This window comes from Silurus meridionalis, chromosome 15 (genome assembly GCF_014805685.1).
Source record: "Silurus meridionalis isolate SWU-2019-XX chromosome 15, ASM1480568v1, whole genome shotgun sequence".
NCBI lineage: Eukaryota > Metazoa > Chordata > Actinopteri > Siluriformes > Siluridae > Silurus > Silurus meridionalis.
The window spans coordinates 22,875,608-22,888,518 of record NC_060898.1 but is presented as its reverse complement, the minus strand read 5'-3'; the positions used below and the strand labels follow the sequence as shown (position 1 = coordinate 22,888,518).

Genomic DNA, 12,911 nt, shown 5'->3' with positions numbered 1-12,911 from the left:
AGGTAAAAAGAGTTTAAATAAATTTACTTCAACCAAAAACTTTATGCTTTCGTTGGAGTTGAATATAAATGTTGTCCCTCTCTGAGACTGACGTCTGCTCTGAATATTGGGTTTTACTTCAGTTTGACTTGGCGTGTTAAACAGACGTGTGTTGACGGTTGATGCAGTATTAAGGTGCACAATCTGATTTGTATTTTAGGAAATAAAATCTCACAAATGAACTGTTTTTGGCTTTTCATGTGTCTCGGTGTTGAGGACTTGTGCATCTTTGAGCCTACGTTCAATACGAGTCAAATACTCAAGTACTGTTCAGATCAGATACTCAAAACATATTGGAATTGATGACTTGTAATGAAGTCATGTTTGCAGGAAGCGATTTCCAGGTACCTTTTTCACCTCATTTTGGGGGTGGGGCTTGTAATATTAAAGATCCATAGATTTTCTGTTTTTTTCTGTTTTTATTGTTTTTTTTTTAACTCTAACAATCAAGAAGTGTAGAACAATGTGTTGTTTTTGGTAATGAAGCTTAAAATCCTTCAAACAAGGATCCACTCCCACCACCAATATGAGCTAATTACACTACTCCAGTCCTATCGACTTCAGCTTTGATATCTCAGTAAAGCTTTTTGTCCGATTCCTCTTCCAGCCTCAGGAAACATTAAACAGGAACTAATCAAGTAATTGAGAACACCGAGAGCGGATCGCTCCTGGGGCCGCAAACATAGCGTTTAATAGCGTTCGTAATTAAAGAGGAGACAAGCAACTTTTAGGTGGGTTTCAAACTCGACACGTTTTTTTCCGAATCAGACCGTGATCATTCCTGAAGTTTCTCCGCAACGTCGAATTTGATTTCAAACCATCCTGGTGAATTTACGTTCAAGTTACATCATCGCAAACATGTGCATGGAGAAAACTCGCCTGACTCACGGATTTTTTCTTATTATTTTGGGTGAAATGTGCAGCAGATTGAATGACACTCACGTCTATGTGCATTACATCACATAAATCACCAAACGTCCAGGATGAAGTGACTGTCTGACAAATATTTGCAAGGAATTCATGCAGTGTTGCAGAAATGAATTATATCACCATCAGGTGAATGAGTTCACACACCTGTTTCGTTTATGTTCACAGGACCTGGTTCCACAGCAACCCGAACTCCTACAGGTGGTCGCAGTTTAATACCATGTTGCTTTCTCCGTCTTCAGAACAACTTTCCATTTGTAATTTTTTCGCCGACCCCGTGCTCTGCTCTGAGCTAAACTGCCAGTCTAAAAGCCCAAGAATGGCAAATAAGAAAACACACCATGAAGCAAAACAATACCTGTGACCTTGATGACTTATTTCTATGCTCCCAGAACCCACTGTTAAGATTCCACTGTTCCTTAAAATTGGAAAAACAGTTGTCGTTACTTCAGAGCAGGTGTAGATGAAGGTCAGCCTCGTGTCGACTTTCGTATGGAAAACACGAGTAGCGATCCGAGCTGAACACCTGCAGTACACTGGCGTATTAGCAATCAATTGAAATACAGCTGTACAGCCGAGGACTAATTCAATTTCATGAGTATATTCGTAGATCTGCCTGGGTTTCCACTGACAAAATCAATCTCAGCATGTGTGTGTGTATATATATACACACTGTAATTGTAGGAATCTAAACCAAAAATGTGGAAAAGAACGTGAGTGCAGTGGAAATAAATCAAATCTGAGAAGAACACAAGTGGATTAGCATACAGTACTTAAACTTTTTTTTAAACAACTAAACATACTATACATTTTTCATTCTAACTATTCAAAAAATGAGGTATTTTATTCAAGCAAGTAAAACTTCATATGCAGCTTTGATATTATATAATATAGCAAGCAATTAAAGCACATAAATCAAATGCACCATTTGTTACACATACAAAAAAAGGGATGATGTTTTAGAAAAGAAAAATATAAATATACACGACTAGCTCGGAACACATTTCCGTTCAATCCGTTTATAAGATCAACGCTGAAAAACACGATCAACGGGATTAGAAAATGTAAATCCCAGAGCTCATTAGTCGACGCAGCCAAGGGGGCAAGAGGTAAATATGACCATCATTCATACAGACCATGTGATCTATAATTCATCAATATTAATATACCTGAAGAGACGCCATTTATTTACACCATTACACCACATCTGAGATCTCATTTCTTGTTGGTGAAAGTGCAGATTTGAGTTAAGTTCTCTCATATTGAAAGCTAAATGTTTAACATGGCACCTCATGGCAAAGACTCTTTTTGAATTATACATCATTTTCAGGACTGGGAAATACTCACGTAATTGGAATTAGTTACAAAGTTTAAATGTTGTTTTGGAAGATTTGGACATCATCACTTAAGCAAGGAGACCCAAACCTGTTCCAGCATGTCAATGCTCCTGTGCACAAATCCAGCTCCATGAACATCTGCTTTCCATGGATTGGATGATGTGGAAGAGATCCTGCTACAGAGCTCCAACCCTATTGAACACCTTTGGGATGAATGCGAACAATGATTGCACCCTGACTTTACTGACACCCTTGTGGCTGAATGATTCTCCACTAATTGCCACAAAATGAATGCTCTATGCTCGAGTGTCCACAAACTTAGCTCCATTTATTCATTTCAATTCTTTTACCGAATAATTCATTTGTACAATTTCCTCGACCTGCTTAGAAACTATACATTGCATTTCTCTTTGATTCATTTTTATTTATGTAAATTAAAAAACTCTACGCCAGAGGCCGCATTGTGATGTTTGTTATGGTGGTGGAATCGTCAATGTGAATTCACAGACATCAATCAGGAGAAGCGAACGCTCTCGGCAGCAGCGTCTCCAAAGAGCTCGACTCGCTTCGAATCGCCCGATTCGTCTTCACCCTGCCGAGCGACCCTAAACATACAGGAGCCTCCACAATGCACACAGAGAAAATGTAAATGTTGACAAAGATTTCATTCTCCTCGGCAAACTGGCAGGAAAGCTTTCGCGAGATAAAAGACGGAAATAAATGGTATAAAGAGGGAACTGGGGACCGAAGGACGAGGAGGGAGGTCTGATCTCGCTGGCTTTTTCTGCACTATTGAATAGCAGTGTGTGGGTTTGAATGCGACAGGACTGACAGAGTGAATGGACTCCGGCGTGTCGAAGATGGTATTGGATGAGTTTCTGAGAAACAGCATTTTGAAAAACTGGAGGTAAACACTAAGAAAGATAGGATAGAACAGTGCAGTGTACGGACGCTGATGCAGAGTACACAGTCTCAAAGTTTTATTTAATTGGTCAGTTATTGTTGAACCTGATGAAAGTCTGTGCAGGAAAATACAAAATGTATTCCAGATCTAAAAAAAACAAGATTCTCAAACCTTCCACACAATAGGATATGATTTTCAGTTCTTAAAGCAACAATTTGGTATTTGTCAATAACTAATCAATTTGATACAAAAGACAAGATACTGTATGACCATAAAGCAGAAATGTAAAATAATATAGTTAGACATTTGGATCTGAAACAATGCGATTTTATTTTACCAGATCGATGTTTGATGATCCCCCCTGAATTTCCCATGAAACTATTTTGATTTTAAAAAATATTCTTTATTTGACTACCTGTCTAATCAATCTAATTTCAGATGAGTTTAGTTACTTTAGTGATGCTACTAAATCTGAAGTGAATCAACACTGTTCCAGACAATTAAATCCCACCAATTATTCTATGATGCAATAAACCATGACTTTAAGTCTTAAGGCAATGACTTGTAATTTGGTTATACTGCAGAATCCAATGCAATATTCTTGGTGCAATGTTCATTCCTAAGACTCCGGTCCATAGTTTAATACTACCCTTAAATCTTGTATGAAAATAGAGGTCAACTGATTCATCGGTTTTACCGATTAATCAACATTGGTAGTTGATTAACTGAAACTATCGACAAAAACACATTCTGATAGTTTTTCCGGGTTGCGTTATACAGTACAAGAGCGGCATCTAGAGGTGAATCACTAACGCCACGTGCTGTTTATTTGAAGTGGCTTTTTCATTCATTTTGAATGTGGTTTTTTGTTTCAGTTTGAATGCGTCCATTATTTTTCTCAATATTAATTTCAATAATTAATAAATTCACATTTATTTCATTTAGTTTTCACCATTCACTACTTTTTTTATATTTGATTTTTGTATAAAAATTCACTGCAAGTACGATCCTACCTAGCTAGCAGTATCGGTTAAAATCCACTATCGGCCGACCTCTGGATGTTACTATTTAAATTTTTAAGAAATTGACTTAACTCAATTTGTGTACTAGTCTACTGAATTTTTATGTGCTACAGTAATGTTTCAATTCCACCACATAATAAATCAGTGTTATTTTGTGTAACTGCTGAATCTGCTACCATACAGTTTGAATTCTTAATACAGTGACACTGGATCTGCTTTAAACAATTAGGCAAGGTTTCGATATTTGACGGTTCTCCTGAATCCATTTCTAAAACATTAGCCTCCAATCTATATGTGACCAGCTTTATTCAGAATCTGGGGGGAAGTAAGACATGAGGCCGGAGCTGATTTTGTTCAAAGGCACACTGTAGACTCATGTAGATCAGTTGTGGGAGGTGACTGCACAATGAACAGACTCTTGGAGGTTCTTTGTTGTGTTTCCCCAAACTGTTCACACAAAGTTGTAGACAAACAAATGCATGGGACGTAGCATGAAATTTTCCATTTAGCTGAACTAGGAGACCCAAACCTGTTCCAGCATGATAATACCCCTGTGCACAAAGCCAGCTCTATGAAGATCTGATTTACATGAGCTGGAGTGGAAGATCTCCTGCTACAGAGCCTCGAACCTATTAAAGACCTTTGGGATGAATGTGAAGGCTGACTGCACCCCAGACCTCCTCACCTTCTCACCTCCATCAGAACCTGACTTTACTAACACATGTCCTTGTGTCTGAATTAATCTTAATCACAAATCTCCACAGAATCTAGTGAAACATCTTCCCAGAAGAGTGGAGCTCATTATAATGGCAAATGGGGACTGAATGTGGAATGATATGTCAATAAAACACTAATCTTATGTTCATGGTTCCACAAAGTTTTTTTCAAACGTTATAAGAATCAAAATTAAGCAAAATACAGCAAATAATAAATTAAATTATACTGACTGTTGTTGGTAGTTAATTGATTAATTGTCTTTATTGAAGTTTTTTTTCAACAAAATGTAAATAATAAAAATCTGGTTCTGGATATTTCATCTTAAAACCCGAATCGTAACCTTTTACTTCGTTTTCAACTTAATTACAAAAAAAGCCACTCATTAATCCAGAATGTTTTAATTAGAGTGAAAAAATCGTTCATGCATTTGCTTCCATCAGGTGACAGAGATCATTACGAGACGATAATCATATCCTGCAGGATTGTCGGATAAGCCGTCTCATGAGCCGTAGAGGTTCAGAAATTGAACGCTAGCACTGACGCTTAGTGTACCGGCATGCTTGCAGAGACGCTTTGGCACGTTTGTGTACGCGATTCTTCCTGAAATATTTTAATGAAATGTTTCACTCCTCCTAGTTAGCGTGATACGGTTCGTTAGTCAGGATGTAAGAAAACCGTTTCACTTCTGTCTCGATTGATTAGTTTCTGTGGAGGTGTTTTCTCATCGAGGCAGGCTGCCGCTTTTCACCACTGACATGTCGGAGGAAATTCTGCAGTTCATCCTTCAACCGACCATTAATTTCATGTCTACGGGTAAATCGGTGCTGAAAATGCTTTTCTGTCATGACTTTGAAGTGGAAAGAGGCGCTGTGCACTTCGTAGAGTGTGAACGAATAAACGCATTCTGCACACAACCACTAAAATATACACTGAAACTAATCTAATCCTCAGAGCAGAATAACTCTAAAGATACTCAGACACTCTTCCTGAAAACCCCAGACATTAGATCTAGGAAGAGAAGTAAGAATTTCTGAAGTTGATTTGTTATGTTTAAGATCTTGCCTCTCGACCTTATACCAAGAGAGATTTTCATGCCAAAATTAGCAAAGCATGGCCCCAGATAAACTCGCATTCTCCCCCTTGTGCTGGAATTGCTGCCCTGTCTGTCGACACCTGAGCCCAAAAGATCCTGGTTAATGTTCAAAAGCCCCGAGGCATTCATCTTTTGGAGTCTCCATGTGGGCTCAACGATATGACAGATGGTGCTGAGAAGAAAAGATTTTAATCACTTCCATCTTTCTTTCCAAAGTGAAACATTTGCTTAGGGATATGACCAGAATGATAAGAAAGATCATCACTTGTTTGGTCACATTTGTACATTTCAGGTGAAATGGTAGCGGTGATGTTTTAAACTCCTACCTCTTTGTCAGATGCCGACTATCGCAGCCTCGAACGAGTCAGTAATACATGGAGTTGGAGAACTGCCAGTGCCTCCTTATGTCTTTGCCTGGCAAAAAAAAGGTGAAAAAAAAACCACGAATGCCAAGCCAGTGAACAAGGGGGACGAAGAAGTGGAAACGTCTACCAAAGTCCGGAATCGGGCTCCATTAACCTCAGCAGCGTATGAGCTCTGGGAAGAGTCAGGCTCGGGTACCAAACACGAAGTAAAGTGCAGTAGTCATGTCAGACGGAGAACCAGACCTGGGCATCCTCCAGTGGGTGATGGAATGGTGGTAAAACCAGGAGGGGAGAATATGCAAAAGTGTCTGTAATCCTCAGAGCCGAGACTCGGCAAGCGAGAGTCGCCTCAACATTGTGCTCCGTCCGCAAGCGCCTACATCTCTCTCCCCCCTCCACATCCTCCTAGCTGCCTTTATTTATCCTGGACTGGTACGAACAGTGCACGAGGGAGCCAGAGAGAGAAGAACGAGAGAGAAAGAGAGAGAGAGAGAGCGCGAAGGAGGGAGAGAGGGAGAGAGGGAGAGGGGGAGTGAGCAAATGAGTGCAGAGTGAGAGTCAGAGAGAGAGACGAGAGCAGTAGAGGAGAGAAGAGAGCGAGAGAGCTCGCACTGTCAGTGACTACATTAGCAGCACTGAGTAGGTGGAGTTTTCTTTGCAGCAGAGGAGATCATGATTTGAGGAGGGAAGAAAATACAAAAGCGAGTGTGTGTGTATAAGAGAGAGAGAGAGAGAGAGAGAGAGAGAGGTGCAAATGCAAGGTTAAGAGGCATTGCCATGAGATAAAAGAAGTTCATTGAGAGACACTTGACCAGAAGAGACCACAAGCACTTCGGATTTATCCGGCCCAATTCGTTAACTAAACACTGAATTATCTCAAAACACTGCATAAAAGCACCATCTATCATCCAAATCTGTTTTTTTATGTGCAGAGACTAGATAGACTGCAGAACCTACTAAACCTTCTAAACATTCTAAACCATGGCAACAAATCGGCAAGCCGAACATCCTGAACTGTGCTGTATTGTATAATTAAAAAGTTCTTAATTTATTTTAATTTGTGGGATGTATAGGGACAACATTTCCATCAAAACATCTCTAATACCCAACATAGATTTCAGCTCTTTCTTGTGGAGCCAAAGGTTTTCCCAGACCAACTACGGCGCTAATCTTTACAGCAGATCTTGTTCCTGCCCAGAAGTCTCGATCCAGGTGGTCCAGTGGGATCCCCGATCACGGGGTTCCCAAACTACAGTCTGCCCCCACATTTGGACTGGCTCTCTGAACCATCCCAGAGACATAATTAATTGTAATTTAAAAAATATATGCTTTACTCATATCTGTATTTGATAATAAATGTTGGTTCAAACTAAAATGTCCAGTCACATATGGTTAATGCAAAAATCCATATTTTTTGCATTATTTTGAAGAATTACGAGAGCGGCCACTAGAGGCGAATCACTGATGCCACATGCTGTTTGTTTTTACACGTGAGACTGCGCGCTGCACGAAGAGTGCTATATTTATTTTTTATAATTTATTAATTATATAATTATATTTATTAATGAATATATAGATATTTATTTTCTTTAGCACATTTTTCACGATTTAGTAATGTTTTTTTTGCAGTAATAAAGTACAGTACTATTTTACATGGACGTGTTTTATTTGTTGTTGTTTTTTATCCAGTATCCATTGGTTATCAGCAAGTACAATCCAACCTAGCTATTGGTTTCGGTAAAATCCACTTTCAGTCGACCTCAGGTTATTAACGTGGTGTAATTATGTGTTAGATTTATCCAGCAAACATATGCATAAGTAAGTAAATGTTTAATTTCAATAGCAATTACAATGCTATGTTTTGGCAATGTTAAAAAAAAAAAGAAAAAATATGTTAAAAAAGCAATGACAATGTTTTGATTTCAGTAGTAATGAAAAATGCTATTCGGGCGGTAATAACACTTTTTAAAAAGGTGATATATCTCTTAAAAAGTGATGCTCATGTGTCTGTATGGTGCAGAACAAAATAGTAAACTAATCTTGCATTAGGATTAAAATAAATACATTTAAAATGATCCACAATAATACTGGTAGTCACTTTCTGTCATTTTCTGTTACAGACCGACCCAAACCCCCACTACAGAAAGGACAAATGATGTGGCCCTCACACAGACAGAAGGTCAAGAAACCTCTTCAGGGGAACTTGTACCCCGGACTTTTTTTTTGGATCGCTACCCATAGCTCCCAGGAACAGAGGAATGCAGAGATGTTTACCACTGTAGACTGGTCCTAGTTTGGGAGACTTGAAGTAAGTAAAAAATGTTCCTGTGCACACAACAACTTTATAAAGTCATGGATGTTGGTGTAAGGTTGGAGTCTAAAAACCACAAAGTCCTGACCTCCTCAACCCCATTTAACACCTTCAGGATGAACTGGAACTGGAGCCTCCTTGGTATCCCGATATCAGTGACTGACTGTGACTCACTGTGCTCACCCAAATCCCTACATTAATTGCTCAAAATCTAGTAGTAAGCTTTCCCAGAAGAGTGCCGAAGTCCCAGGGTTCTAGTTCCAAAATGTCCCCCTTTCCCTGCACTACCCTGTATTAGAACATGTGCTTTTGTTTTGTTTTGAGTCCTGCCTCTGCCTCAAACATGTCACTGGCTGATTATACTACTGTGATCACCTGTTTCAAGTCAAGTCAAGAAACTTTTATTGTCATTTCAACCATATATAGGTGATGCAGTACACAGTGAAATGAGACATTTTTCTAGAACCCTGGTGCTACATCACACAACAGAGAACTGCATAACAGGACACAGAGTTAAAGACTTAATTAAGTGTCCTCGCCACATAAAGTGCATCTGAATGCAAACAGTACAGACAAAAAGTGCAGACAGACAACACAAGACAGTGTGGGACAAATACACAAAACACAAAATAGCACCGACCAACAAACATAATATGTTATACAGAAGAATGTGCAAAACAGAGAACTATAAATAAGAGTGTACTTGTGAACATAAACACAATTTTGTGCTGTTACGTGTCTCACCTTGATTAATATACTCATTTTTTTAGATATTGTTCTCCTCTTACAGAAGACTTAGTGTTCCCACTGGCTGTTAAGCCCAAACCTTCTTTAGTAACCAGTTCCTCTGGTTTGGATCCTCTTTGTGTTTATCTTGGATTATACTATTTTAATGCTCCCTAGTCATCTTCCTGCTGCATGATTTCCCAATAAAGTGCAACTTGAATACAAAATAACAACACGCAAACAGTCGAAAGCTAAATTATTTAAAACCCAAATAAACTCTTAAGTGAATCTAAGCACAGATGGAAGATTGCAGGTTCTAAGATGTGCACTGCAATGGCAGGTCATGTGACACAAACCGCTTGCGTTTCTTCCGTTTCTACACAATCCCTTTCTCCCTGAACGTCTACACAGTCCTGGGTTTCATTTTTAGTGTTTCCTTAAATGATCAAATTTCACCACAATCTTAAAAATTCATGCCATAACTTCAAGCAATGTTGAGTTTGTTTTCTCGCCGACGAAATCGGAACCGAACTCATGGGACGTCTCATGTCTTAGCGCTCGATAAAATGAGCGCAGACTAATCTCGTCTTTCAGAAGGCAAAGAACCAAATTTCACTCTGTTGTCTGCGCTGGTGAAGAGTCATGATTAATCTAAAAAAAAAATATTTTATTCCCCTTTATCGTACCACATTCCTCACAGCTTAGCAATGGCAAAAAAAACGATACAATACAGTTTTAGATCTCTGTTCTTGTAGAGATAATCAGTGCCATTGGTCTCAGTGGAAATAAAGCGATTTCTCACAGTACTGATTAAACACCGCGGTACATCAGAAATATGGGACGTTTTTTTACGTTCATTGGAGCGAATGTTCGAGGCAACAGCTTCACCTTCAGAGTTCAGGAATTGATCCTGAGCTCTGTTCTCCCAGTGTCCAAATTGCTTTTATCAGGGTTTGTATTGTTTCAATGTTCTCTAATAATATCTGTATCTATATAAGGAAAACTTTGAAAATGGAGTTTAAAGTTTATAATAACAAGTAGTTATTATTAAAACATAGTTTTATAGCTATCTGGCAACCTTCTTTCTCTAAGTAAGCTTGCAAATGTTGCACAATAGTACAAAATACAAAAAAAAACAAAGTCTCAGATTGTTCCTCATGAAGTTTCACAGGGCTTTGGAGGAAAGACCTATCTGCCCTCTTTTGAATACATGAGCTCAAAGAATCAGAGCATACGCCCCTCCCAAACACAGATACACTTCCCTGTACACAATACATGGTCTGTGTGGGCTATTTAGAGCAACAGTGAAATAAATCTGAAATGCGTGCTCACCACTGTTAGCTTCTTTCCTGTGCAGAGGTTGAGAAAAAGACAGAGATAAACATCTCTTCTGTCCCAGATGTGGGTTTTTTTAATTGTCTTTAAGATGGAATTTTCCCTGAAATCTGGCAACATGTCATATTAAAATGTCCCCTTTCGGGAACTCAAGCTGAGTCGCAACGCTTTGGAAACGCTTCTGCGTTGTCCACGCTCTAAATCAAATGTGTAATCTGTCCAGTGAAAGGCACAGTGTCACCGGTGGGAGACATCATGGGCAGCCAGGTGTAAGAGCTCTGCTGTACAGCAGACCTGGCACCAAAGAAACCTCGTGCTCGGCAGGTGCATCCCCGACCCCAACTCAGAAGTGTAGGGTTCGAAGCTCCAGGAGGTGGCCACTGGTGAAAGGAAATACTGGACAGGCTCAAAAGTCCTGGGGCACTCCCAGGGACTTTAGGAAGCCGGTGAGATAATCTGGCCCCAAGCTAAAGTTTTGTGTGTCCTTAAATACCGGGAGGTGCAGGAAAAATGGCAAGATGGCCGCTGACCCGGAAGTGTGTGCCGCAGAACCGGAAGTGCCGGACTGTGCTTTTGCTAGCTATCTGCTCTCTGAGGAGAGTAGGTGATTTGCATGCCCTCTCTGTGGCCCCCTCTTTTCTGGAGTTGGCCATGGCATGGCCAGTGCCTTCCTGTACCCTAGAGCAGGTTACGTCCCCAAGATGCCCACGGTAGACCCACCTGTTAGGATCCAGGCATTCTATACTTCTTATAGGCCCCAGACTAGGAGAAGCTAACCCGGCTGTGCCCGGTGCAAGCTCTGGACACTTACGTTTTATTATTGATCTGCTATGGTTCATTGAGGAGAGGCCTCCCTGCTAATAAGCAAACTCTCAGCAAATGGATTATCAACTCTATTGCGTCCTCCTAAGAGTCCTCTGGTCTCCCGCTAATTTTCAGGCTCAGAGCACACTCCACCTGGAGTGTGGCAGTTTTTAAAGCTTGGTTCTCTGGAGAGTCCCTCCAAGACCTCTGCAACGCTGCAGGCTGGTCCACCAAACTGACCTTTGTCAGGTTTTATAACCTCGACCTCTCTGCCACCCCTGGCCCATCTGTCCTTCAATATAGTTGTGCTCTTACACACTAGTCAGGGACTGGTCAGTCTGGCGGTATTGGACTCTCGTTCCCTAAGCGTTGCGATGCAGCTCGAGTTCCTGGATGGGAACATCTCTAGGTTACGTATTTAAACCTGGTTACCTAAGGGAACGAGGCGCTGCGTCTCCTTGCCACACGGCATCCCTGCAGTGCTTCCTTTTCATTTACAGAAGCTGGTGCCGGCTTCACTCCATGTGCTTTTTATAGCTTCCTGGTCGTGACATCACCCTGCCAGTGGTGATGCCCCTTCCATTTAACAGATTACACACGTGATTCAGAGCAAAGTGTTTCAAAGCAGCGTCTCGTTCCATCAGGGAACTAGAATTACATAAGTAACCTATTGACATTTTTAGCTAAATATTGTGGCATGATATGGTAGAACTCAAAGATAAGTAACTTGTGGTGTATAACATGATGATGATGATGAAGATGATGATGATGATGATAAGGAGCAGGAGGAGGAGGACTGTGAGATTCATGCAATTCAAGTTTATTTGTATTTCACTTTCAACAAAGTACATTATCACACTGCTGGTTTTTTGTGTCCCTATAACTTTTTGGTCAAATATCACTTACAGAATGAATGAGTTAGAAGTGATGGTAGTCGGTAGAAGAACTCCCTGAGATGGTATGAGAAAGAAACCTTAAGAGGAACCACATCTCAAAAGCGATTATCCTCAGCTGGTAGACAGAGGATATTCACTCGTTATAGTTTCTTATTGTTGAGGTTATCAACCAGGATGCATTTGACATTTGGCAGATAATTTTATCTAAAGTGAATTTATACAACTTTTGAGGGTTAAGAGTTGATGGACACATCTTATCCCACCTTGCTTTCTGGAAAGCTTCCTGAAGAACTAGAACCTCCATCTGTATTCGTATTCGTTTAGCACACATTATCTGTTCATTCCAAACAAAGTTCTCAGTTCTATCCTGAAATGCATCGTCGACTTTTCTGCAACAAACAGCGGAAGGAAAACATTTAGACACACACATACACA

General features: G+C 40.1%; 1 protein-coding gene across 2 annotated transcripts in view; it reads right to left on the bottom strand.

Annotated features, from left to right (window-relative positions):
- Positions 1–12,911, bottom strand: part of sgcd (sarcoglycan, delta (dystrophin-associated glycoprotein)) — a 170,045-nt gene that overhangs the window by 146,415 nt on the left and 10,719 nt on the right. Inside the window, exon 1 of one of the 2 annotated variants that reach the window (XM_046868469.1) lies at positions 6,366–6,911. The exons of the other annotated variant lie outside the window; for it this stretch is intronic. The gene's annotated coding sequence lies outside the window, so the exon portion shown is untranslated. Of the gene's footprint in view, positions 1–6,365; positions 6,912–12,911 lie in introns of those variants that run through there. 2 annotated transcript variants of the gene reach the window in all.